We start from the raw sequence: 27,809 nt of genomic DNA on the forward strand, positions 1-27,809 counted from the left end.
TTTCGATGGACACTTGAGTAGCTGCCACCTTTTGGCTATTGTGAAGAACTGCTATGAACATGGGTATACAATAGCTATTTTAATCTCAGCTTTCAGTTCTTTTGGGTAAAAACCCAGAGGTAGAATTGCTGAGTCAAATGGAAATTCTATGTTTAATTTAAATGTTGAAAAGTGTTCCAATTTTTTCATAACCTCATCAAGATTTGTTATTTGGGGTTTTTTTATCTTTTGTTTTTATAATAACCATCTGAATAAGTGTGAAGTAGGATCTCATTGTGATTTTGATTTGCATTTCCCTAATGATTAATGATGTTGAGCATCATCTCTTCATGTGCTTATTGGTCATTTGCATAACTTCTTCAGAGAAACAACCAAGTCCTTGGTCCATTTCTTAATTGTTTTATTGTTGTCAGGTTGTGGGAATTCTTCATATTCTATATGAAGATATATGATTTGCAAATATTTTCTTCCACTCCATGTGTTGCCTTTTCACTCTGTTGATTATGTCCTTAGTGTTCGTTTCAAGCTTTAATAATTATTTAAGCTTTAATAATCTAATGCTATACATTTTTATCATTTAAAAGTTTAATTATTCAAATGTCTAGACTTTAGTTTTATAAATTTTGACATATAAACTTTCAATTTTAATTTTTCTTTCAGTGCCTCCGAAGATGCAAAACAAAGAAAACAAAATTAAAATATTAAAATTCACAAAATTAAATATAAAGTGAAATAAATGTTTACAAGATATTTTTATAAATTTTTAGCATTTATACCTATGAAATTATTAAAGCTTAAAACTTCACTAGGACTTTTTGAACATCCTGTATGAATTATAGAATCCATGTGGTAGATATATGGGTATACTATAAAATTCTCTTGACTCTTATATGTTTGAAATTTTTCACAGAAAAATTGGGGTCAAGAGATATAATTTAATTATGGTAAACTAATAAGTACATATGCAAAAATCTAATCACAGAAGCAAAGTGATTATAAACATTGTTGTATCCAAGAGAAAAATTCTTGGTGCCATCTTTGTCTCCTTCTGGGGAACTTTTTTTCAAGATACATATTTATGGCCATGGAGTGCTTTCCAGAGAGGTTTTCTTCCTTAAAGGACAACTGTAACACTTCCTAAGACTGTCTTTCATGTTAGAAAATAGCACTGAGGTATTTTTTGACTCATTCAGTTGTTCATCAAATATTTATTCAGTATTTCCCACATTCCAGGCACAGTGCTCAGCAGTATGGATACAATCTTAAACAAAACACAATCCTTAACCAATAGAAATATATAGTCTAGTGGAGGAGAGAGAAGAAGCAGGTAACTAGAGCCTTATAACAAAGTTTGAAGAGCCATGACAGTGTATTCAGCATTATAGCATTATAGCACTATGGCATTATAGCAGACTGTGGAACCGTAAAGGAATGGCACCTAATCCTCTTTATACATACAATAAAAGCTTTCCTGTGTAGGACACAACCTTGGTAATGGGGCGGGGGAAAGGTATAAAAATTAAGAGAGGATTGAGGAATGATTCAATCGAGGATAACCCCATATGGAAAGTCGTAGAGGTGACAGGTAACATGGAATTAGTGGGAAGAGCAAGTAGATGTCTGAAATAGGATGTTAGTGCCCTGGTAAGAGAAGGAATTTAAGACATTCATAAAAATAATCCATTCTCAGCTGAAAAATGAAAGAAAGTTAACCTATTTGCCTGAACTTATTTCAGTTCAAAGCAGATGTATTTTGGTTTTATTTTGTTTCACTTTATAAATTCTTTGAAACTAAATTTTAAAGTGTCAGTTATCCAAATACAGTAATTGCTTTAATATGTGATTTTATTCTATGAACTGAAATGGGCCAGTGTGTAGAAAGCAGGAAATGCATGTGTGGATGGCATAAATACCCTGAATCCGATGCACAAAGTAACCTTGCATCAGCAGTCCTCAAACTTCAGTGAGTACAAGCAGGCTACATAAAATGTCTTATCTATTGTCCCACCCCTGAGACTCAGGATATCTTGAGTGGAATCCAGGAATCTGAATTTTAACAAGACCACAAGAGATTCTTGTTTTAACTGTTTGCAATGGAAATTTTAAATCATACAAAATTAGAGAGAATAGTATGATTACCCACATCTCCATCACCCAGCTCCTATCGACAACCAAACCAGTCTCATTTCATCTATATGCCACTACTTCCCTTTTATCTCTAATTTATTTTGAAGGTAACCCCAGATCTTAATATTTTATCCATTAATACTTCAATTTGGGTCTCTAAAATGACTTTATATTTTTAACATGACTACAATACAATAATCATACTTAAAGACCCTAAGTGATCCCAATATAACTGGTTCACACCTTTAGAAAGAGTGAACTGGTAGACTGTAGAAGATGGTAGTAAGTGTCCAAGTGGACTGCTTAGGAAGATATAACTTGATTTATTTCATCATGGCTTCAAACTTTTTTTGTTTCAAGAATAAGCAACTTATGGCCTCTGGCTGGCTCAGTTGGTAGAACATGTGGTTCTTGATCCCAGAGTTGTGAGTTTGAGCCCCACTTTGAGAATAGAGATTACTTAAATAAGCATTTTTTAAAAAGAATAAGCAATAGGATTCATGCTGGAAAATTCATTGATTCTTACTTCTTTTTTAATATGTCCAGTTCTTATCCAGTTAACATGCAAAAACCACTGTCTATCTAGAAGGAAACTTGTTTGGCAGTACTAGTGAATCACTGAATAGCTTAAAGATGAATATCTAAGTTATAAGTTAATCTTGGTGGATTTGAAATAGTTTTTCTGACCCTTCAAAAAATAATTAGATAAGTGCTTATTTCTGGGTGAGAAATACTACTTTATATACAGTTTTGGTTTCCTATTTGCAGATATGATTGAGGTATTATACCTAAAAAAAGTATTTTTATGTTTATAAAATGTAATTGTTAGGTTTACTTAGAATATATTTTATTTAATAAGTTAAAATTCTTTTGGCATACTATTAAATGCAGAAACTCCTTTTTAAAAGAATTAACTCTCTTATATTAAATGTTTAATGTTCCTGGTCACTGCTTTCATGTCTACACAATACGCAGAGTACAGTGTGCTGTCCAAGAGTGCCCTGTGTAAATAGACATTCACATTCCTTTCAGGAGCAGGGACTGATTCCTGATCACAGATGCCTATTATTAGCTAGGCTTCTGGGCTTGCAATCATAATGAATGTATGGAGAATGAAATAAAATGAAAACCTTATTGTTGTATAGTTTTGAAGTTTGCACTTAGAACCAACTACCTCCCAGGCACATGGAGAGCTGTTCAGTGTATAAATCTGTCTTTACCTTAGATTGGTTGGTACAGTATTTTTGCATCTGTGGGACCTACTTTCGTTCAGTAGTTTGAACTATATATAATAAATGGTACAATATGTAAAGTTTTTGTAAAATAAATATTCAGCTATGAAAACTGGTTAAATACAACTAATATTTCTTAACATACACACAAAAAAAGACTAAGCAAGATAATCGGTTATGTTTCTGAAATTGTCACCTTCAAATCTTCAAAAAAGCATTTTAAAAAAGCATAAAGTTATTAAACTGAATTGAACTTAAAATGAATCTTGTCCAAGATTATTCGTCAAATTTTTAAAAGAAAAAAAAGGTGCTTTGGTTATAGTTTTACCTTCTCAATCTTCACAGATGAGAAAACAAGTTACTCAATTTGCTTTTCTTTCCAGAGTTACTTGTATTTCACAGTTATTTAGAGTTTAAAAATGTTTTTCTCAATGAACTTCAGAATAGATCCCCAAAGTAACAAAGAACACAATATGGGTCCTGATAAATTCCTTATAATTTAATTAACCCCAAATGTTAAAGAACCTTGCTATTTCTAATACAGTAATTATATTTGTAGAATGCACATCTTGAAAAAGTTACTATAGAAAATCAAAGTTAGAAAAATCAGATTTTATGACTTGATACTTAAGCTTCTTTTTTGTATCTGCCTTACTATCATCCTCACTTGGGACAAATATTTATAAAAATAAACCAATTATTTATTTGACATTTCTGTCTCCTTTCATCTATGTCTATCATAAATAAATAAATCTTTAAAAAAATAAAAAAATAAAAAATAAAATTAAAAAAAGAGAATAAACCAAAGGAAGGAAGGGAAGGAAAGGATGGGAGGGAAGAAAGAAGGAAAGAAATGAAAAGAACGAACAAGTGAACAACCTTTAGGTTTACATCCGAACATCAGTAGTAATACTTTCTTCCTTAACTAAGCAAATGATGATATTCTCTGCAACAATAATCAATTAAAAGTATCTTCCATTTCACTATCAATCCATAAAAGAGTGTGTAACACTGACATGAATTATATATTTCCATACTTCAGGTATATTTCATTTTTTAAGTACAGTGATAGATAATCTGTTATTATTGCAATTATTCTTGCAATTATTCTTTACTCATCAACAAAGAGAAAAACATGAATCTATATCAAAACTATGACATAAAATCCCACATATATAATTATTAACCTTAGAAAAGCTTAAGATTAGGGGCACCTGGGTGGCTCAGTCAGTTAAGTACCTGTCTTCAGCTCAGGTCATGATCACAGGGTCCTGGGATCAAGCCCCATGTTGGACTCCCTGCTCAGTGGGTAGTCTGCTTCTGCCTCTGCCCCTCCCCTCCACTTGTGCTCTCTCTCTCAAATAAATAAAATCTTTTATTTATTTTTTTTTAAGATTTTATTTATTTATTCATGACAGACAGAGAGAGAGAGAGGAAAGACACAGGCAAAGGGAGAAGCAGGCTCCATGCAGGGAGCCCGATGTGGGACTTGATCCCTGGTCTCCAGGATCACACCCTGGGCCAAAGGCAGGTGCTAAACTGCTGAGCCACCCGGGCTGCCCCAATAAAATCTTTTAAAAAAAGGAAAGCTTAAGATTAAACTGCTTCTTGATCTTGTCATTCAAATAAGCCTTTAATAAACTGCTAAATATCATATATTTAAGATATGTCATTTGTATTTTAAATACTGTATTCTTTACTGAGGTTTTTATTTGACATGTGTCAAAGATACAAAGATAAATCTTCTCTCTTGTTCTTTGATAACATGTCGGAGCTCACTTAAAAGTTTAAGAATGGAGCTGTTGAACCATTTTTTTTCTACTGCAAGTTATATATGAGAATTGGTAGCAGCCTGTTGAAAGAACTTTACCTGTGCATAATAGTCCTTATCTCACTTCTATCTATCATAGTATCAATTTCTTTATTACAGGAGTTTACCTTTGGGCAGCTCATACGCCAGCTGTCAATCTGTCCTCACCTTGAGACTTTGCAGCAAACCAAACTCAGGTGTATTGAAGCTGCACAAAAATTGATTGTTTTCCTTCTTTCTCTAAGTAGGACAGGTGTAGTCAAAATGCAAGCCTCTGGCACTCCAGATGTGCTTCATCACAGTGCAAAGCCAGAACTTTTTAAAATTCTGCCTCCCAGGTCACAACTTCTTATCTGGAGATTTTCTAGATTTTCTTGTCCTAGTTTTACCTTTGCCCCTCACATTCCCTCATCAAGGCATTTAAAATGGCAGCTTTGAAAAGACTAAAACAACTCAAAGTCCATCAAATAAAGAAAAAAAAGCCCATCCAATACATTATGATACTCCATAAAATGAATTACTATGTATTGTTTAAAAGAAAGAAAGAAAAAAGAAAAGAAGGAAGGGAGGAAGAGAAGGTGGGAGAGAGGGAGGGAGAAAATGTGGATGTTCTCTAAGTACTAATAACAGAGAGATTTCCAAGATATATTAACTAGAAAAGGAGGCTAAGGTTAGTATTACCTTTTGCATTAAAAAAGTTGAAAAATGTTCAAAATGCTTCTGCATTCATAAGGAAATTCTGAAAAGATAAACTGAAAATTTAACTGGTTACTGGAATTGAAGTGTGTGAGAAGTAGGCATGATAAAGAACAGGAGAGGGGATCTCTGGGTGGCTGAATGGTTTAGCGCCTGCCTTTGGCCCAGGGTGTGATCCTGGAGTCCCGGGATCGAGTCCCACGTCGGGCTCTCTATGTGGAGCCTGCTTTTCCCTCTGCCTGTGTCTCTGCCTCTCACTCCCTCTCTGTGTCTCTCATGAATAAATGAATAGGATCTTTGGGGAAAAATTAAAAAGGAGAGTAGGAAGGACAATTTTCATGCTATAACTTCTTATATGTTTTTATTTATTTTTTAACTATATGATTATATTGCCTATTCAAAAATTTAAATTTTTAAAAAGAAATAGGTTTATTCAGGGCAAGGAAACAAAAGAAGAAAGAAAGAAAGAAAGAAAGAAAGAAAGAAAGAAAGAAAGAAAGAAAGAAAGAAAGAAAGAAAGAAAGAAAGAAAAGAAGAAAGAAAGAAAGAAAGAAAGAAGGAAAGAAGAAAAGAAAGAAGAAAAAGAAAGAAAGAAAGAAAGAAAGAAAGAAAGAAAGAAAGAAAGAAAAGAAAGAAGAAAGAAAGAAAGAAGAAAGAAAGAAAGAAAGAAAGAAAGAAAGAAAGAAAGAAAGAAAAAGAGGGAAAGTCTCATTGTTATGCTATCAGCACTCTAGTTCAATGGAGAGAAGAATTTAACAGGAAATAGAGAAAATTTAGAAAAGCAAAAAAAAAAAATTTAGAAAAGCATCAGTGAAAGAAACTACTATTGATTTGGGTTGAAGAACAGGCTAAAAGACCTCCAAATATTATTTACTAATCCTATGCCTCCTTTACCAATTTGCATCTGTGTTTAAAAGAGAGCAAAAAAGTATTTTTGAAGAGGAAATATGTCACAGCAGGATGGAATGCTCACTCCTTAAGCACTTGCTTCAATCAGCACTTGCCTCAATCTTCAGAAGATATCCCATGTGCTGCCTCCTTCACATCTCTGATTCCAAAGGCAGAGGCGAGGTGTGGAGGCCTGAGCCTCTGTCGTGACTCCTACTAGCGCCAATGCCCGCTCTACCATGCAGTGGCTGCACGGTCTGTGCACATTACCTGAGTCCTTGTTTCATCATCTGGATAGTGGGTCTAAGAGTAGTATCTTCCTCCCAAGGTCACTGTGAGGATTAAGTAATACCCAAGAAGCATGTAGAACAGTACCTGGCTCACACTAAGAAAGATCTGCATTATGTTTCCTCCTTTACCTGCTCTTCAACTGCCTTGCTGTTTATCTTTCTTTAAAAGTGCTGTCTCCCTGGGCTAATACTTACCCTGAGAAGGTTTTTTTTTTTTTTCTCTCCTGTCCTTCTCCCTTTCTTGTTAAAAGAAGTATGCAGTTGGTCATTAAAATACTTCCACAGAGTTTCTGAGACAAGATCATCCCAAAGAAAGATATTAATAAAGGAAACAGAGAGTATGGAGTCCACCAGAGAAATTCAGATTTTAAAAAGTGGCCTTGGGAAGCCTGGGAGGCTCATAGGTTAAGCATTTGCCTTCAGCTCAGGGTGTGATCCTGGAGTCCCAAGATCAAGTTCCACATCAGGCTCCCTGCATGGAGCCTGCTTTCCCTCTGCCTGTGTCTCGGCCTCTCTCTCTGCATGTCTCTCATGAATAAATAAATAAATAAATAAATAAATAAATAAATAAATAAATAAAATTTTTTAAGTGGCCTAAAGTTAATTCCTTACAATTCTATATCACTCTGTAAAGCTCTACGTTCATCTCATTTGATGCTCACAACAACCCTCTGAGACTATCAGGGTAGACAGAGAATAAAAGGACAAAGGAGGTTAAAAGGGTTGCCTGAGGCCAAACTTCATATTGCAAGTCAGTGACAATGTCTGACTAGCTTAGTGCAACAATTTATTGAACACCTGCTAAGGCCTGGGCACTGCGCTGACCTCCACATTCCAAAATGCGCTCTACTACAAAGACTTTCCATGGGATGAAACATCTCTCAGGGTTTCACTCAACTTGATGATTGTGCTACTTAAAAGTTACTCTGGGGGGAAAAAAAAGCTACTGTGACATCATATAGTAGAAAGGACCAGGGACTGATTCCCTGGCTAAAGATCTTGGGCTTCGTGATCTCAGACAAACAATTTCATCTCTCTAAGCCTGTTTTCTCATCCCTCAGTGTGTAAATAATAGTAATAATAGTGACAACCAGGTGGTTGTAAAGGTTAAATGAGAGATTGAAAAAAGAAGTTTGTAAACTGTAAAGTTCCATAGTAGATATTAGTTAGTGTTGTTACCTTATTTAGCAGTAGAATCCAAGATCGAACCTAGGTGGAGGAAAAAAAAGAAGAAGGCCTGATAGAAAAACATCCCTAGGTCCCCAGCCCTTAAAAGATCTCCCAGGGAGAGTAGCAAGATTACAAAAACTCACACCGTCTCCCCTGCCGAGGGTACCCACTGAGCCAACAGGGGTAGGCCGCCTGGGTCAGTCCCATTTTAGCAAATGTGTTCCTTTCCATTTGCTCCAATTGGTGGTAGGAGGTGAAGGGGGGCAAACCAGACAGCTGGTGCAACATGAAACAGAAAGATCTATGTTTTACCTTTGAAAAAAAAAAAAAAACTGTGGGAAATAGTGGGAAAACACGAGAAACAGGCAAGTGCTTGGGGCATTTCAGCTGGTGAGAGAGAAAGAAGCTGCCCTAGACAGATGCAATCCACACCCTCCATCTGCAGTCAGAGAGAGGCTCACATGTCAGAAAAAAGTTTGTCCTCCCTCAGGGAAATTGTGAAGGATGTCAATGTTCTAGCCATGAGAAAACAAAAAATCCATATAGAACATTCCAACATGTGGAGGCCTGATAGAGCTCAGAGCAATGTTCTATGGGACTCTGCCTCTTGCAGACTTCTCACTTGGATTGGGAATGTCAGCAGGAGGTATGCTTCCCAGAGGAGGGGAATTGGTGTCTAAACCTGCTCTGAGACAGGCTTACTGCGTGTGATCTAGGAAAGCAGTAGAGTGAGGCAGTTAAAAGTAAGCTGATTGTTGGTCAAACTACTTGGGTTCAAATCCCAACTTCTCTGCGTCTGTACTTAACTTCTGTGACTTTGAGTTGCTCATCTTTTGTAATTTGCTTAACTTGGGCAAATCACAAAATTCCCTTCAGTTTCCTGATCTATAAAATGGAGGCTAATAATTAGTACCGTCCGGAGGATACTGCAATGATAAAATAAGATAATGTTTATACAGTGATTAGAAAGTGCCTGGCAGGGATCCCTGGCTGGCTCAGTGGTTTAGCGCCTGCCTTCAGCCCAGGGCATGATCCTGGAGTCCCAGGATCGAGTCCCACTTCTGCATGGAGCCTGCTTCTCTCTCTGCCTCTTTCTCTCTGTGTCTCTCATGAATAAATAAATAAAATCTTTTTTTAAAAAAAGTGCCTGGCACACAGTAAGCAGCCAGTAAATGTTGGCTGTTACAGCATTGTTTCAAAAGGTGAGTTTATTAGCTTACCTCAGTTCCAAAGACTTAGAGAATAGGAAATCAGGGTGAAAGAAAGTGCAAACTTTCCTGTAGCATCAAATGAAACAACAGAACTTGCATACTCACTGGCAATGGAGAAAAAGTTTTAAGTGTCTCTGTTTCATGAGTTGTTGTAGATAACAGGTTGAAAACTGGTATGGAAAGGCAGCAAATGCAATTATGAAATACCTGGAATCAGAGCTAGATTTGGATCCCAGCTCCATCCATCTCTCCCTAGTTCCGTGACCTTACACAGGTCACATAAACTTTATGCCTCTGTTCCACATTTGTAAATGAGGATGATAATAATAGTGTCTACCTCATAATGTTGGAGAGGGGATAAAATGAGACCGCACATGGTAGTACAGCTATTGGTACAATCCCCCACCCATGAGAAGTTCTTAATAATTAATAGCTGTTATTGTTTTCTTCACCACAAAAAAGAGACACAGAGGGTTATTTGCTATTTACATTAAAGTCCATCTCTTGAGTAGAGAAAGCCAAATATAGATATATTTGGATATTTTGGATATATCCATTGTTTTTGTTTTGTTTTTTAAAGATTTTATTTATTATTTGACACAGAGAGAGAGAGAATGTGCACAAGCAGGGGGAGTGGCAAGCAGGATCCTTGATGAGTAGTGTACCTGATGTGGGGCTCCATCCCGGGACTCTGGAACCATGACCTACGCTGAAGGCAGACCCTTAACCAACTGAGCCACCCAGGCACCTCTTTTTTTTTTTTTTTTTTAAGTAGGCTCCATGCCCAGCATGGAGCCCAACACAGCACTCAAACTCATAACCTTGAGATTAAGACCTGAGCTAAGATCAAGAGTTGGACACTTAACCAACTGAGCCTTCCAGGTGCCCCAAAATATACTGTCTATTGGAAATCAGTTCTTGCTATCATTAGAAATAACTTTCCCTTGGGTAGCCAGGGTGGCTCAGAGGTTTAGCGCCACCTTCAGCCCAGGGTTTGATCCTGGAGGCCTGGGATCGAGTCCCACTAAGGCTCCCTGCATGGAGCCTGCTTCTCCCTCTGCCTGTGTCTCTGCCTCTCTCTCTGTGTGTGTCTCTCATGAATAAGTAAATAAAATCTTTAAAAAAAAAAAAAAGAAAGAACTTTCCCTTTTAGGACAATTTATTAGTCTTTCCTAAGAAGTAAATACTTAGGGGCATCTGAACACTTTTAGATTGGTCTACCATATCATCTGGTTCTAATACTGTGGCTTAACTAAACTAAGCAGAAAATTTATCTGAGGAAATTGAAAAATTTGAGTTGTCTCTGAGAGCTATGATAAATATTCTGCCCATATTCATGTGTATTTTATAATTAAGTCATAGTCATAAAAGCAATAAAGTAAATGTCTCAAAAATTCTAGCAAAAATAAGACCAAACACATTAGCTTTTAGGTGTATCAGCCAAAAAACAACTCATTCTGCATATTTTATTTTAAAAGTTTGATAATTCAGTAAAATTCAGTAGTAGCAAAATTTTAAAAAATACATTAAGCTGTTGTGATGAACAGAGTGATATATGGAAGTGTTGAATTACTCTATTGCACACCTGAAACTAATACAACATTGTATGTTAACTGGAATTTTAAAAAATAAATAAATAAATAAAAATTAAAATGTATATTAAGCACATTAAAAAATATAAATACATCCATTCATTTATTAAGTCACTGCCTACTAGATGGAAGACACTGCCTTATGTTTTAAATCAAATATACTATATTCATTCACTCTTACGAAGTTCTTTCATTTATCTTTATCTACTTCCATTCAAATTTTTACCTTATCTGATAATACTGCAACCTGATTAAATCAGTTAAATATTTAAAACTCTGTCACTTTAAGAATTTGTAACATTTTCCATTAACATTCCTCTCTGGTTTTATGTACTTGATCTGTGCTGTGGGATACAGCATAAATTATCTGCCTTCAGCAAAACGAACAGCTGAAATGCACTGCTGCCTGACAGTGCTTATTAGGCTGTGAGTTGCTGTGAGCACACACTGTACTAGTGATTGTCTGCCTTTCAGTCTCCTCAAGGAAAGTCTTTAAGTGCTTCAAAACATATGAGTTGGCCATGTACAAGTCAAAATAGCCCAAAATTTTAGCACCATGCTCAGATGTCAATTAATAAACGTGATGAAAACAATCCAGGGATGTTTATTTTTTTAAAGAAAAGTATCATCTCCCAGAAATAAGCCCACACCTATATGATCAATTTTTCTATGACAATTTTTCTACGACAGAGGCATAAATGTACAATAGAGAAAAGATAGTCTTTTCAATAAACGGTGCTGGGAAAGCTGGACAGCTACATGCAAAAAAAATGAAACAGGAGCACTTTTTTATAACATATATAACAATAAACTCAAAGTAGATTAAAGATCTACATGTGTCTTTAATCCACAAAACCATAAAACTCCTAAAGGAAAATATACGCAACAATCTCTTGGACACTGACCTTAGCAATGTATTTATAGATATGCCTCCTCAGGCAAGGAAAACAAAAGCAAAAATAAACTATAGTGACTACACCAATATAAAAAGCTTTTGCACTGTAAAGGAAACCATCAACAAAATGAAAAGGCAATCTAGTGAATGGAAGAAGGTATTTGCAAATGATATATCCCTATGATCCAATAATTCTACTACTGGGACTTTACCCAAAGAAAATAAAAGCACTAATTTGAAAAGATATTGCACCGCTCTGCTTACTGCAGCACTATTTATAAGAGCCAAGATAGGGGTAAATAGGGGTACCTGGGTGGCTCAGCTGGTTGGGTGTCTAACTCTTAATTTTGGCTTGGGTCATGATCTCAGGGTCATGGGATTGAGTCCCACATCAGGCCCCATGCTGAGCGTGAAGCCTACTTAAGATTCATTCTCTCCCTCTCCCTCTGCCCTTCTGCCAGAGCGCTGGGCACAAGTCAGGGGGAAGGGTCATAGGGAAAGGGAGAAGCAGGCTCCCCAGCAAGCAAGGGAGCCCAACATGGGGCTCAGTCCCAGGATATGAGATCATGACTTGAGCCAAAGGCAGGCACTCTCAACTAACTAAGCCACCCACGTGTCCTATACTACATCTTCTTTATCTGTCAGTGGACATTTGGGCTCTTTCCATAGTCTGGCTATTGTGGACATTGCTGCTATAAACATTGGGGTGCAGGTGCCTCTTTGGATATTACATTTGTATCCTCTCAGCAAATACCTAGTAGTGCAATCGCTGGGTCATAGGGTAGCTCTATTTTAACTTTTTGAGGAACCTCCATACTGTTTTTCAATGTACCAGTTTGCATTCCCCAGCAGTGTAAGATGGTTCCCCTTTCTCTGCATGCTCACCAACATTTGTTTTTTTCCGGCTTATTAATTTTAGCCATTCTGACTGGTATGAAGTGGTATCTCATTGTGGTTTTGATCTGTAGTTCCCTGATGCTGAATGATGTTGAGCACTTTTTCATGTGTCTGTTGGCCATTTGTATGTCTTCTTTGGAGAAATGTTTGCTTATGTCTTCTGCCCATTTCTTGACTGGAATTTTCTTGGGGAGGTGTTGAGTTTGATAAGTTCTTTTAGATCTTGGATACCAGCCCTTTATCTGATAAGAGATTTGCAAATATATTCTCCCATTCTGTAGTCTATCTTTTGGTTAACTGTTTCCTTTGCTGTGCAAAAGCTTTTTATCCCAATAGTTCATTTTTGCTTTTGTTTCCCTTGCCTTTGGAGACATGTCTAGCAAGAAGTTGCTGTGGCTGAGGTCAAAGAGGATGCTTCTTGTGTTCTCCTCTGGGATTTTGATGGATTCTTGTCTCACATCTAGGTCTTTCATCCATTTTGAGTTTATATGATGTATAAAGTTTATATGGTGTTTATATGGTGTAGTGTAAGAAAGTGGTCCGGTTCCATTCTTGTACATGTGGTTGTTCAATTTTTCCCAACACCATTTGTTGAAGAGACTATCTTTTTTTCCATTGGATATTCTTTCCTGCTTTGTCAAAGATGAGTTGATCATAGAGTTGAGGGTCCATTCTGGGTTCTCTATTCTGTTCCATTGATCTATGCATCAGTTTTTGTGCCAATACCATATTGTCTTAATGATTACAGCTTTGTAATAGAGCTTGAAGTCCAGAATTGTGATGCCACCAGCTTTGGTTTTCTTTTTCAACTTTCCTCTGGCTATTCGGGGTCCATACAAATTTTAGGACTATTTGTTCCAATTCTAAAAAACAGTGATGCATTTTGATAGGGATTACACTGAATATACAGATTGCTCTGGGTAGCATAAACATTTTAATGATATTTGGTCTCCCAACCCATGAACATGGAATGTTTTTCCATTTCTTTGTTTTCCTCTATTTATTTAAGGAGTGTTCTATGGTTTTCAAAATACAGATTCTGGGGATCCCTGGGTGGCGCAGCGGTTTGGCGCCTGCCTTTGGCGATCGAGTCCCACATCAGGCTCCCGGTGCATGGAGCCTGCTTCTCCCTCTGCCTATGTCTCTGCCTCTCTCTCTCTCTCTCTCTCTCTCTCTGTGTGACTATCATAAAAAAAAAAAAAAAAAAAAAAAAAAAAGTACAGATCCTTTACCTCTTTGGTTAGGTCTATTTCTAGGTATCTTAAGGTAATAAATAATTTTTAAAAATAAAGTATCACATATTAATGCTTTGTGCTTTACTAAAGGCAACAACAGGATAAGATGAAACAATATTTTTAGCAAAAATCCTTCTAATAGAGCCTAAGAAGAGAATAAGTATATATTTAAAACACAAAAGTCATTGTTTATTTTGCTAAAAATTATTCTTTAAATATCACCTCTTGCAATCTCTCATCCATTTGCTTTCCCTGTCTGGAATACCATGCCTCACCTTTCCATCTCCCCCTCTATCTCCACACCATGCTTCATGAAAATTCTTTCCAGGCTTGCATAGCCAATTGCAAGGCCATACCCTGGGCACTCATTTATGGCCCTTCTAACCTCTTCCGCACCTGCTCCCAAGTTACTTTGTTTTACAGTTATTGGTGTCTACATCTATCTCTACAACTCAATTTTGAATTTATTTTGTATTTCTCATAGCACCTAGCTGAAACTCAGTTAATAACCAGGTAAATTAGCTTGGGTGAGACATTCACACTTTATGTACCTCAATTTCTTCATCTACCAAATGAGGATAACAATATCTGTCCTGCCTAACTGTAGTTTGCTATGCAATCAAGCTAGATAATAAATATGAAAGGATTTTTTTAAGTTCTACATATTCTTTGGGAAGCAATTTGACAGTATTTATCAAGAGCCTTTTTTTCATTTTTTCCTATTCAATAATTTTACTTCTAGTTATCTACCTCAAGGAAAAACTGTAAACAGAATGATTTTTAAAACACTGTTTAAACATTATTTATAATGGCAAAAAACATGAAATAATTTTAACACCCAACAAAATAATATGGCTGAGTAAATTACTGCAAGCTAACTCAATAAAACATTATATGCCATTGTTAAGTCATGAAAATTATTTTAAGAGATGATGTAATAGCTAACAACATGAGAAATGTTAAAGATGTAGTATTAAAAGAAAAACAGGAAAACTTGGCTGGCTCAGTCAGCAGAGTACATCACTCTTAATCTTAGGATCGCAAGTTTGAGCTCCATGTTAGGCATAGAGGTTACTTTAAAAAAATAAAATAAAATAGAGAGAGCCTGGGTGGCTCAGTTGGTTGCATGTCCAACTCTTGGTTTCAACTCAAGTCATGATCTCAGGGTCCTGAGATCAAGCCCCAAGTGGGGCTCCAGAACATGACAGAGTCTGCTTGGGATTCTCTCCCTCCTTCTTTCTCTGCCCCTCCCCACACTGGTACATGCATGCTCATTCTCTCTAATAAATAAATAAAATATTTAAAAAATTAAAACATACAAACTATTTTTTAAAATTGACCACCAAGGGCAGTCCCGGTGGCTCAGCAGTTTAGCGCCACCTTCAGCCCGGGTGTGATCCCGGAGACCCAGGATTGGGTTCCCCGTCAGGCTCCCTGCATGGAGCCTGTTTCTCCCTCTGCCTGTGTCTCTGCCTCTCTCTCTCTGTGTGCCTCCCATGAATAAATAAATAAAAATCTTTTAAAATAAATAAATAAAGGGCAGCCCGGGTGACTCAGCGGTTTAGCACCTCCTTCAGCCCAGGGCCCGATCCTGGAGACCCGGGATTGAGTCCCACATCAGGCTCCCTGAGTGGAGCCTGCTTCTCCCTCTACCTGTGTCTCTGCCTCTCTTTCTCTCTCTCTCTCTCTCTCTCTGTCTGTCATGAATAAATAAATAAATCTTTAAAATAAATAAGTAGATATATAAATAAATAAATAAATAAATAAATAAATATTGACCACCAAAATTATACATCTAATCTGACAAGTATATAAAAAGGAAACATCTACTCACAAGAAAAATGATTAGAAAGAGTATACCAAAATACTAATTATGGTTATTTGAGAGTAAACATTCAATGAGTATTTTTACTTCTTATTTTGTATTTTTCAAATATTGTTTAATCAGTACATATTACTTTGAAAACAAAAAGAAAAATAAATTTTGAACATTAGTTTAAAAACTATATAAATTGCATAAAATAGCCACTTAAAAGATATGAATATTTTGCCTTTAGATATATTACTTCATTATGGCTATATGATTGGTCATTTTTTAAAATAACAATTAAATTATTTATTTATTATTATGCTGTATTTTACACATAGCTTATTACATAACCAAGAAAAAAAATTAACCAGATTTTTTCTGCCTGTACTCGAAATAACCCCAATAATTATAACCAGTAAATATGAAAAGTCACTCCTTCCCCTTTTGTTATTCAGATATGTTGTCAACCACTATGAGGACCTGTCTTCTTGCTCTATAGGTGAGTCATAAATGCTGATGTTCTCTTCAGCCTATTTTAGAATCCAAAGCTATCTTTTACTTTCACTTCTAAAACATCCTTCTTAGGGCAGCCCGGGTGGCTTAGTGGTTTAGCGCCGCCTTCAGCCCAGGGCCTGGTCCTGGAGACCCGGGATTGAGTCCCAAGTCGGGTTCCCTGCATCTGCCTGTGTCTCTGCCTCTCTGTCTCTCATGAATAAATGAATAAAATCTTTAAAAAAAATAAAATAAAACATCCTTCTTAAATAAAATTGTTCTGTTTGAAAGAATCCTCTTTGCCCATGTATTCAGCAAGTTTAAGCATTTTTCTAGGTCACCACCAGAGGCCAAGGCTAACAAATTTTTCAACTGTAGTTCAGGCTACTGAATGTTTCATAGTAGGAGAAAAAAAAATTTTTTAAGGAAAAAAAAAATATCTCCTTTCTATTGGTCAGAAATCTCATTCCATATAGTCACATTTTGAATGTAAGTAATTTATATATTACCTTAAATATAAAATTCAAAATATTTGTTTCTCATTTTCAGGTATTTTTCATGTACTTTCTAAAGCACATCTCTTGAGGCACCTGGGTGGCTCAGTTGGTTAGGCATCTGCCTTCAGCTCAGGTCATGATCCCAGGGTCCTGGGATGGAACCCCACATCCAGTTCCCTGCTCAGCGGGGATCCTGTTTCTCCCTCTCCTTCCTGCTTGAGCTCTCTGCTATCCCTGTCATTACCTCTCTTGCTACCTCTGTCATTGTCTCTGTCTCTCTCTCTCAGATAAGTAAATAAAATCTTTAACATAAACAAAATAAAAATAATACAATGCATCTCTTCAGGAAGGTTGTAATTCCCATTCTCTTTCTAGTAACATGTATACTGATTTAACTTACATAGAGAGTTGTTTTTACAGATGAAAAAAAGAAGTCAAACCCTTGAATTAATTCCAAGTCTAAATCTTCCACTTAGAGTACTTGAATAAGAACTGTGTTATTCACCACTGTCATTGTTCTTTCCCAAGTTAATCTTACTAATATGCTTCTTCATTAAATTTGTCCACTCACATCTAACTAACCCAAATGTCTTATCAAGTACCCAAATCAGGCCAAGGATAAGAGCTGCTAGTGATGCTATTTTAAGAAGAAACAAAAAGTTATGAAGTTAGACCAGCTCTTATTCTGTCAAAACCCACCACTTCTTTGGTACATACATGTTATAGTACACTAACAGGAGAAACAGTGATGAGCTGACAACGTAGCTCATTCCTAGAGAAGAGTCTGGTTATTTTGTCCATGGATATGCACTGAAACTTTTTACACAAAAATATGGTTAATATGGGATGCCTGGGTGGCTCAGCGGTTGAGCATCTGCCTTCAGCTCAGGGCGTGATCCCAGAATCCTGGGATCGAGTCCCACATCAGGCTTTCCGCAGGGAGCCTGCATCTCCCTCTGCCTCTGTCTCTGCCTCTCTCCCTGTCTTCTCATGAATAAATAAAGTCTTTAAAAATATATATATATAGGGCAGCCCCGGTGGCTCAGCGGTTTAGTGCTGCCTTCAGCCCAGGGCCTGATCCTGGAGACCTGGGATCGAGTCCCATGTCAGGCTCCCTGCATGGAGCCTGCTTCTCCCTCTGCCTGTGTCTCTGCCTCTCTCTCTCTCTCTCTCTCTCTCTCTCTCTCTGTGTGTGTGTCTGTCATGAATAAATAAATAAAATCTTAAAAAAAAAAAAAAAAATATATATATATATATATATATATATAGTTAATATATGAAGTCTTATGAATGCCTGGGTGGCTCAATGGTTGAGCGCCTGCCTTTGGCTCAGGTCATGATCCTCGGGTTCTGGGATCGAGTTCTGCATCAGGCTTCCTGCAGGGAGCTTGCTTCTCCCTCTGCCTTTGTCTCTTCCTCTCTCTGTGTCTCTCATGAATAAATAAAATCTTAAAAAAAAAATATATATATATATATAAAGTCTTATATTTTGATTCACAACTAAGGAATTTTGAAATTATTTGCTAGCTATAGATAATCATCTAGTTCTTTCAAGAAGTATGCTTCTTTTACCTCCAATATTCAGTATATAGCACTTTGCTGGCAGATCATAAATGTTTAATAAATGTTTCTTAAACCAGTGACACAGTAACATAATCAGCTTATTGAGAAGCAATTGCCAAGTTGTACCATACTGCAATAAGCACTGCAGCTAATTAGCTCAGTTTACTTGTATAAGGAGCCAAGGGCTCACTTCTCAAAAAAGCTTCTGGGGCCTTGTTCTAGTCACAATTTTGTATCTTATTCCAATAACCCATCTCTCTCCGAAGCAAGGAGAATCAGACAGAGAGAGACAGAGAGAGAGAAAAATAGTTTAGCACAATTCATCACCACTCCAAAACAGACAATTCAGAAAATATTTGGGTTTCTTAAGATTTATTTATTTGAGAGAGAGAGAGAAAGCATGAGCAGAGGGGAGGGGCAGAGGGAAAGGGAGAAGCAGACTCCCCACTGAGCAGGGAACCCAATATGGGACTCCATCACAGGACCCTGGGATCATGACCTGAGCTGAAGGCAGACATTTAACCAACTCAGGCACCTCAGAAATTTTTACAAATCAAACTGATAGTAAATGAGCTTTGCATCATTTTGATATGTAAAGTTCCAATATTTCAGTATGTTAAACTTAGTTAGAAGTAAAACAGGGGTGCCTATAAGCATCTAACTCTTGATCTCAGGGTCATTAATTCAAGCACTGCATTGGGCTCTGCGTGGAGCCTACTTAAAAAAAAAAGAGTAAAAAAATAGTAACATTAACTACTTCTCCTTAAACTAATGAAAACTAATATTTGAGCCCATCTCATTTTATTATAACTAAAATAGTTTTTCACACAGGTCTACTTAAGACAATAATCTTATGATTGCTATGATAGATCATTTGATTCAAAGCATTTGGCCAATAAAAGAGCTTCTATTTTTTGGATAAGGGAATTTCACTATTATGCTTTGCAAAACAAATACATAATATGAACATACACGAGACACACAGCCTAAAAAATATACCTTTTCCAAGAACTCTCAAATAAACTATCACGAATGGATCCAGTTTCAGAAATTTGAATACAGGAGAGTTTTAATTTGTATTAAGATCTCAGTAGCTTTAATAGCTCAGGAAAGTCAACTAGCTTCTGTCTGTACATTTTCTCACTGTGAAAGTAAAGAAAATGCTACTTACTGCTTCATCACAGGGGGCACTGTGCAAATCAATTGGTTAATGTTCTTAAAGCACTGCCTAAGTGCTAAATGAAATCATTAGGGTGCATTGTATATCTCTTTGCAATTATCTGCCACCTTAAAATGCTATGGATAGTAAGGGTGTCTCACTCCTGAAATACTTAAAAGAAGGTTAAGGAAAGTTCAAGAGGTTAAAAAAAAAACACATGGGCTAAGTTAGGGTAGAAGAAAGGGAAATTTGGAATTTGGCACGTTTTATTACATGCTTCTTGTTACACCAAGTTACATGCTTCTTAGAATAAACACCACTAAACTTTATATTTTATTTTTTAGGATTTTATTTATTTATTTATTTATTTATTTATTTATTTATTCATGAGAGACACAGAGAGAGAAGCAGAGACATAGGCAGAGGGAGGAGAAGCAGGCTCCATACAGGAGTCCGATGTGGGACTCAATCCCAGAACTCCGGGATCACATTCTGAGCCAAAAGCAGATGCTCAACCGCTGAGCCTCCCAGGCATCCCAGAACTTTACATTTTAAATGGGTGAATTGCTTGTTCTGTGAATTAAATCTCAATAAACCTATTATAAAAATAATAAATCCAGCTCATCATCACACCAGGAAAAAAAACTTATATACTCCTTGAAAATGTGGATCATTATGCTAGGAAAAAGAATTCTAGCCACAAACATTTTGAGTAACATAGCGAGACCTGGGTGGCTCAGTGGTTGAGCATCTGCCTCCGGCTCAGGTTGTGATCCCAGGGTCCTCGGATGGAGTCCTGCATCGGGATTCCTGCGGGGAGCCTGCTTCTCCCTTTGACTATGTCTCTGCCTCACTCTTTGTGTCTCTTGTGAATAAATAAATAAAATATTTTTTTAAAATGCTACATTGTTTTAAGAAATCAATACTATACAATAGAATTATACAATTAACTGGTGCATTGAGATAAAATTATAACTTACTTTTAATAATTTAATTATTAATTATAATAATTACATATTTAATCTGACAGATTAAAAGTCTATCTTGAAATCAATGATACCAGATACAGTAATGCCTACCTTTGCTTTTGCTGATTTTCATCTTAGAATATTCTTTGGAAGAGAAATTTTCAGATACACAAAATGAAATTTCAACTGAATTCATAATTGTAGTAGTAGTAGTAATATTAATGACATATTTGGGAGTTTTTGTTTTTAGTAGTGACACGTTTATATAGTTATTTATAAAAGTATTAGAGTATCAGACGGCAATAAATGTGAAAGGTTTGAGACTTACCCTATTTGCAGACAAACAAGTCAGCATGCCACAATTTCATGGATGTTAGCAGAAGACACAAGACTCCTGGATCAGAGACAAAGGATAGTTTATTACACGCAGAACAGCAGTAGTGTGACACAACAGAGTGACACAAGAAGGGCCAAGAGACACCTGTTGTGTGAAAGAAGAGGAACTCTAAGATAGAAAACCTCAATCTGGGATGCCTGGCTCAGCAGTTGAGCAACTGCCTTCGGTTCAGGGTATGATCCCCATCCCGGGATCAAGTCCCACATCGGGCTCCCTGCATGGAGCCTGCTTCTCCCTCCACCTGTGTCTCTGCCTCTCTGTATATGTCTATGTCTCTCATGAATAAATAAATTAAATAAAATCTTTAAAAAAAAAAAACTTAATCTTTTCTTTCTGCTCCAGAGAGAGATACCCTCTTCCAAAGCTGTTTGCTAAACCAACATTCTTGAAAAAATAGTCCTGAACAAAAGGCTGGCAATGGCAATGCTCATAAGACATGCAGAATTTCAGAGAAACAAGGAGAATTATGTTCTCACACTAAGGTGACCATACATCTTGATTTGCTTGGAACAGCCCAGGCTATCATCTATTGTCCAAGTTTAATAATCAATAGCACCCCCTTTCACTCTCACAAATATCCCAAACTGGACGTGAAGTTATACATTTAAAATTCTTAAGAAATTCCTCTGCCTGGACAGAGCAGTAATGATCTCAACAGTTTAGGTCAATGGTTCAAGAATAGAGGTCAACATCACAACAAAAATTACCTCCAAATAGATTAAGCACTTGAATATAAGACCAGAAACCATAAAACTCCTAGAAGATAACATGGGTGGAAAGCTCCCTAACACTGATCTTGGCAACGATTTTTTGGGTATGATGCCAAAAGCCAAAGTAACAAAAGAAAAACATGTGAGACTACATCAAACTAAAAAGCTTCTGCACAGCAAAAGAAACCATCAACAAAATGAAAAGGCAACCTAATGAATGGGAAAAGATATTTACAAACCACATATCTGATAAGGGGTTAATACCCAAAATATATAAGGAACTCATAAAACTCAATAGCAGAAAAACAGACAACCCAATTAAAAATGGACAGAGGATCTGAATAGACATTTTTCTAAACAAGACAGACATGGGATGCATGGGTTGCTCAGTGGTTGAGCACCTGCCTTCGGCCCAAGGTGTGATCCTGGAGTCCCAGGGTCGAGTCCTACATCTGGCTGCCTGCATGGAGCCTGCTTCTCCTCCCTCTGCCTGTGTCTCTGCTCTCTCTCGTGCGCTCTCTCTCTCTCTCTGTCTCTCACAAATAAATAAATAAAATCTTAAAAAAAAAAAGAAGACACATTAATGGCCAATAGATACATGAAGAGTTGCTCAGCATCATTAATCATCAGGGAAATGCAAATCAAAACCACAATAAAATATCACCTCACACTTGTGAGAATGGTTAGTTAATAAAGAAGATAAGAAATAAGAGTGGGGTGACTGCGTGGCTCAGTCAGTTAAGCATTTGCCTTCAACTCAGGTCATGATCCCAGGGTCCTGAGATAGAGGTCCTCATTGAGGGGCTGCTTGGTGGGGAGCCTGCTGCTCCCACATGCTCAGTGGGGAGCCTACTTCTCCCTCTCCCTCTGCCTGCCACTCCCCCTGCTTGTGCTCTCTCTCACTCTCTTTGTCAAATAAATAAAATATAGGAAGGAAGGAAGGAAGGAAGGAAGTTAGGAAGGAAGTTAGTTAGGAAGTTAGGAAGTTAGTTAGGAAGTTAGTTAGGGAGGAAGGAAGGAAGGAAGGAAGGAAGGAAGGAAGGAAGGAAGGAAGGAAGGAAAGAAAGAAAAAGAAAGAAAGAAAGAAAGAAAGAAAGAAAGAAAGAAAGAAAGAAAGAAAGAAAGAAAAAGAAAGAAAGAAAGAGAAAAAGAAAGAAAGAAAAGAAAGAAAGAAAGAAAGAAAGAGAAAGAAAGAAGAAAGAAAGAAAGAAAGAAAGAAAGAAAGAAAGAAAGAAAGAAGAAAGAAAGAAAGAAGAAAGAAAGAAAGAAAGAAAGAAAGAAAGAAAGAAAGAAAGAATGAAAGAAAGAAAAAGAAAAGAGAGAGAGAGAAAGAAAGAAAGAAAGTAAGTTGGTGAGGATGTGGAGAAAAAGGGAACCCTTGTGCACTATTGGTGGGGATTGCAAATTGATGCCGTCAATATAGAAAAAAGTATGAGGCTTCCTCAAAAAATCAAAAACACCCAGTATCACTCATCATCAGGGAAATGCAGACCAAAACTACAACAAGATAGTACTTCATACCTGTCAGAATGGCTAAAAGCAAAAACACAAGAAACAAGTGTTGGCAAGGATATGGAGAAAAAGGAACCCTCGGGCATCAATGGTCCGAATGCAAATTAGTGCAATCACTATCAAAAACAATATGGAGGGCAGCCCCGGTGGCGCAGCCTGTTTAGCGCTGCCTGCGGCCCAGGGTGTGATCCCGGAGACCCTGGATCGAGTCCCACGTCGGGCTCTCTGCGTGGAGCCTGCTTCTGTCTCTGCCTGTGTCTCTGCCTTTCTCTCTCTGTCTCTATGAATAAATAAATAAAATCTTTAAAAAAAAAACAATATGGAGGTTCCTCCAAAAAATTAAAAATAGAACACCCTACAATCTACTAATTGTGCTACTGGATATTTACCAAAAAAAAAAAAATACAAAAAGACAAATTCAAAAGGATACATGCACGCCTATGTTTATAGTAGCATTATTTACAATAGCCAAATTATGGGAACAGCCCAAGTGTCCATTGATAGACATATGGATAAAGATAGACATATGGATGGATAGACATATGGATGATGTAATACAAAAACAAATGAACATAGGGGAAGGGAGGGACAAATAAAATAAGATGAAATCAGAGAGGGAGACAAACCATAAGAGATTTTCAACTATAGGAAACAAACTGAGGGTTGCTGAAGGGGAGGTTGGTGGGGGGAATGGGATAATTGGGTGATAGGCAATAAGAAGGGTATCTGATGTATGGCACTGGGTGGTATATGCAACTGATGAATCACTAAACTACCTCTGAAACTAATAATGCGCTATACGTTAATTGATTTTAAATAACATAAAAAATGTCAGTTGAAGAAAAGATGTGATATACACATCTGTATATATCCATATATATCTATATAATGGAATATTGGTCACAAAGAAGAAAATTTTGCCATTTGTGACAATATGGATGGACTTTTTTTTTTTAAGATTTATTTATTTATGATAGACATAGAGAGAGAGAGAGGCAGAGGGAGGGAAAAGCAGGCTCCATGCCAGGAGCTTGACGTGGAACTCGATCTCGGGGCTCCAGGATCACGCCCTGGGCCAAAGGCAAATGCCAAAACGCTGAGCCACCCAGGGATCCCCCAATATGGATGGACTTTAAGGGCATTATGCTAAACAAGGCAAATAGAGAAAGATAAATACCACATTATCTCACTTATAGGGGAATCTTTAAAAAAAAAAAAAAAAAAAGCTCATAAATACAGAACACAAATTGGTGGTTGCCAGAGGTAGGGGGATAGGAGATGGCGAAATAGGTGAAAGGGATCAAAAGGTACAAACTTCCAGTTATAACATAAGTCCTGGGAATGTAATGTACAGCGTGGTGACTGTAGTTAATACTATCTTGTATATTTGAAAGTTGCTGGGATCCCTGGGTGGCGCAGCGGTTTGGCGCCTGCCTTTGGCCCAGGGCGCGATCCTGGAGACCCAGGATCGAATCCCACATCGGGCTCCCGGTGCATGGAGCCTGCTTCTCCCTCTGCCTGTGTCTCTGCCTCTCTCTCTCTCTCTGTGTGACTATCATAAATAAATAAAAATTAAAAAAAAAAACTGAAATCTTAAAAAAAAAAAGAAAGTTGCTAAGAGAGTAAATTTTAAAAGTTCTCATCACAACCAAAAAAAAATTAACTATGTGTGGGATGTAAGTTAACTAGATTTATTGTGGTGATCATTTCACAATACATGTAAATATGGAATCATTATGTTGTACACCTAAGACTAATGTGATGTTATACATCAATTATATCTCAGTCAAAAAAAAAAGGAAGAAAAAAAGAAGAAAGTCAAATCATGGGCATCATTTTAATAATCACTGAATAAAAAGGACTTCAGGTACTTATCTAGAAAGAAAGAGATTATCTCAGAAAAAAATTAGAAGCTGTTTTGATCATTAAGACAAGCCATTAAAAGGGGTGGCTGGCTGGCTCAGTCAGAAGAATGGCTCAGACCAACTCTTGGTCTCAAGGTTTGTGAGTTTGAACCACACATTGGGTGCAGAGACAAGCCATTAAAAATGACAACTGCAGCTTTCATATAGCTGGTTATAATAATTATATTACTTGCCTAAATACTTGTGCATCTTTATGGAAAAAATCTCAGGTAATTTTTACTCCAAATGTCTCCAAAACTAAGAAATCATTTTCTGACTTTCCATTTTGAGTTGTAAAAAATATTAAAGACATCCAGGGTGCTTCAGCTACATCTATGCATTCCACCCCTGACAGGTTCCCCATCCACTCTCACCCTTTCAGACAGCTTAACTTGACTTCACCTGCATTCCACTCTCGTCCTCATCCCCTTCCCCTACTCTCCCATCCTTGTGCTCAATGCTGACCCTTGTCTCTACAATCAATCCTAACCTTAGACAATAATGATTTAATGAGTTTTGACTCAATAGTAAAGAACCAAGTTCAACTTACCCCTTCTGACCACCCTACCTGGCCCACTTTAGTCAAGTGCACTTTGGTCTTATTCCCTTGGTCTGCATCTATCCAGATGTCCATTTGTGGTAAGTGAATCCTTGATGGTCTCATTCTCTGGATCTGAGTTGGTATCAGTTCCTGGGGGTTGTAATCTTGCTAGGCTCTTGTCAGGCCCCTCTCAGGGAAGAGGATCTTGCAACAGATCCTAAATCCTGAGGCAAGGATTGTAATACCAAATTGACCATGCTCCTGGATTCTCTGTACCTATGCTACACATGGCTGTTGAAGAACAATATCATGGGATTTTCAAGATACATATAATTTTATTGACGTGTCTTCAACCCCATTTGCAATAGAGTGCCCACTAGCCTGGACTTCCTCTTTAGACCCACCCAGAGTCTCACAATAATGACCTTTTCAAAAACCTCAGTTTGATTTGTCTTATTTCTTCTCATCCTGCCATTTCTGCTGCAGCTGGCTGGTTCATGCCTAACTCTATTCTGAAACATTGAGGGGCACCTGGGTGACTCAGGTAAGTGTCTGATTTAGAACTCAGGTTATGATCTCAGGGGTATGAGATTCAGCCCCACATCAGGCTCCATCCTGGGATAAGCCTGCTTAAGATTCTCTCTCCCTTGTCCTCTACTCCTTCCCCACTATCTACCTCTCCTAAAAAAAAAAAAAAAAGATTGAAACATCGAGAATTTCTGTATTGCTGTTCTCCTTTCACAACTCTTACTAAAGAATTAAGTACATGATTCCAGAAGGTTATCAGTATGAAGTAAAAAATGTTTAACAAGAGATGCCTGGGTGGGGGATCCCTGGGTGGCTCAGCGGTTTAGCCCTTGTCTTCTGCCCAGGGTGTAATCCTGGAGTCCCAGGATTTAGTCCCACATCGGGCCTCTCGCGGGGAGACTGCTTCTCCCTCTACCTATGTCTCTGCCTCTCTCTCCCTCTCTGTGTCTCTCATGAATAAATAAATAAAATCTTTTTAAAAATGCCTTACAAAATACTCTGTATTGCAAAATAGTTTCAGTGTGTAACAGATTATTGGCATGCCTAGATTTGTTTGTGAGTTTATGAATTTTCAATTTATATGGGTCCTTAGGAAATTACCTAAACCTCAATGTAAAATAATATTATAAAAATAGTAAAACTTATATATATATATATAATTGTGATTATGTTTTAAAAATCATGGATGTGAGCAATCCATCCATGTGGATTGAAAAACAATCCACAAACAGCAATGCACCTCATATACAAGTGAGAGTAATGTCAGAGTAATGTAAATATGGAGTTGTTTTCTTTTTAAAAATATATGTTCTTGCATTTTGATAAGGAAAAGGAAATTGCAGTATTTATTTATAAGATAATACTTTCCAAGTATGCTAATGAAAACTACTATAGTTAAATGTTTCCTTTTTAATGAGCTCTTCCTTAATCAAATCTTGGTTTAGCTGTGTATTGATTTAGAACATGCCCCCTTTCATATGCACATGTGTGTTTTCCAGAGGCCCCAAAAGGTTAACAACTGTTATACATCATTATATACTAACAGTTTGGTCTAATGGATAAGGACTGAGTCAGCAATCTTAATATCTTCCTCTTAGCGCTATGACCCTGGAAAGCCACTTAACATCTATCACTTTGGATTCTCTTTTAAAACAAGTAATAGTAATTGTTGAATTAGGAAAATAACCATAAAACATATTAAGAGACTTTAGTGAAAAATTAGAAATGAATGTAAACTAATATAAAGACCCAGTTCAGCTAGCCTACTTTTCTAATATAATACATGAAATTTTATTTTGATAGAAATGTGTTCTTGGATTATAACTAAGATTATTGGTCATGGAATATAAATTAGACTATTAGGATATTTAAAACATTTTGCTGACTATCAAACAACATTTTGACATATATTTTAAATGAGAAACATAGTGTGGACATGTAAAGGCATGTAATTCTTTCTGTAGCCACAAGTTAGGATTTTTAATTGTAAAGAAAAAATGGTTAATTTGTAAATGTGACTCTGTCCATTTGTAAATGGTTATCTCTAGTTAAAATTTTTAAAGTTCCTTTAAAATGTATAGTAGTAATTCCACAGGTTCACCAATTGTAATGACACTCTAACAAAAATCCTGCTTTTTCACAAGTCATTGAGAAATATTGCAGCAAAGATTAATTATCATTCTACT

The 27,809-nt window shown here is 36.8% G+C and overlaps 1 long non-coding RNA gene across 7 annotated transcripts in view; it reads right to left on the reverse strand.

The window, feature by feature from the left end:
• Positions 1-27,809, reverse strand: part of LOC112670621 (uncharacterized) — a 151,371-nt gene that overhangs the window by 90,160 nt on the left and 33,402 nt on the right. For 5 of the 7 annotated variants that reach the window (XR_007402060.1, XR_007402062.1, XR_007402061.1 and 2 more), the window contains exon 5: positions 20,861-20,926. This is a non-coding gene — a long non-coding RNA (uncharacterized LOC112670621). Of the gene's footprint in view, positions 1-18,140; positions 18,291-19,941; positions 20,430-20,860; positions 20,927-27,809 lie in introns of those variants that run through there. The other 2 variants (XR_004804796.2, XR_004804797.2) reach the window with 2 other exon arrangements.

This window comes from Canis lupus, chromosome 14, assembly GCF_003254725.2.
Source record: "Canis lupus dingo isolate Sandy chromosome 14, ASM325472v2, whole genome shotgun sequence".
NCBI lineage: Eukaryota > Metazoa > Chordata > Mammalia > Carnivora > Canidae > Canis > Canis lupus.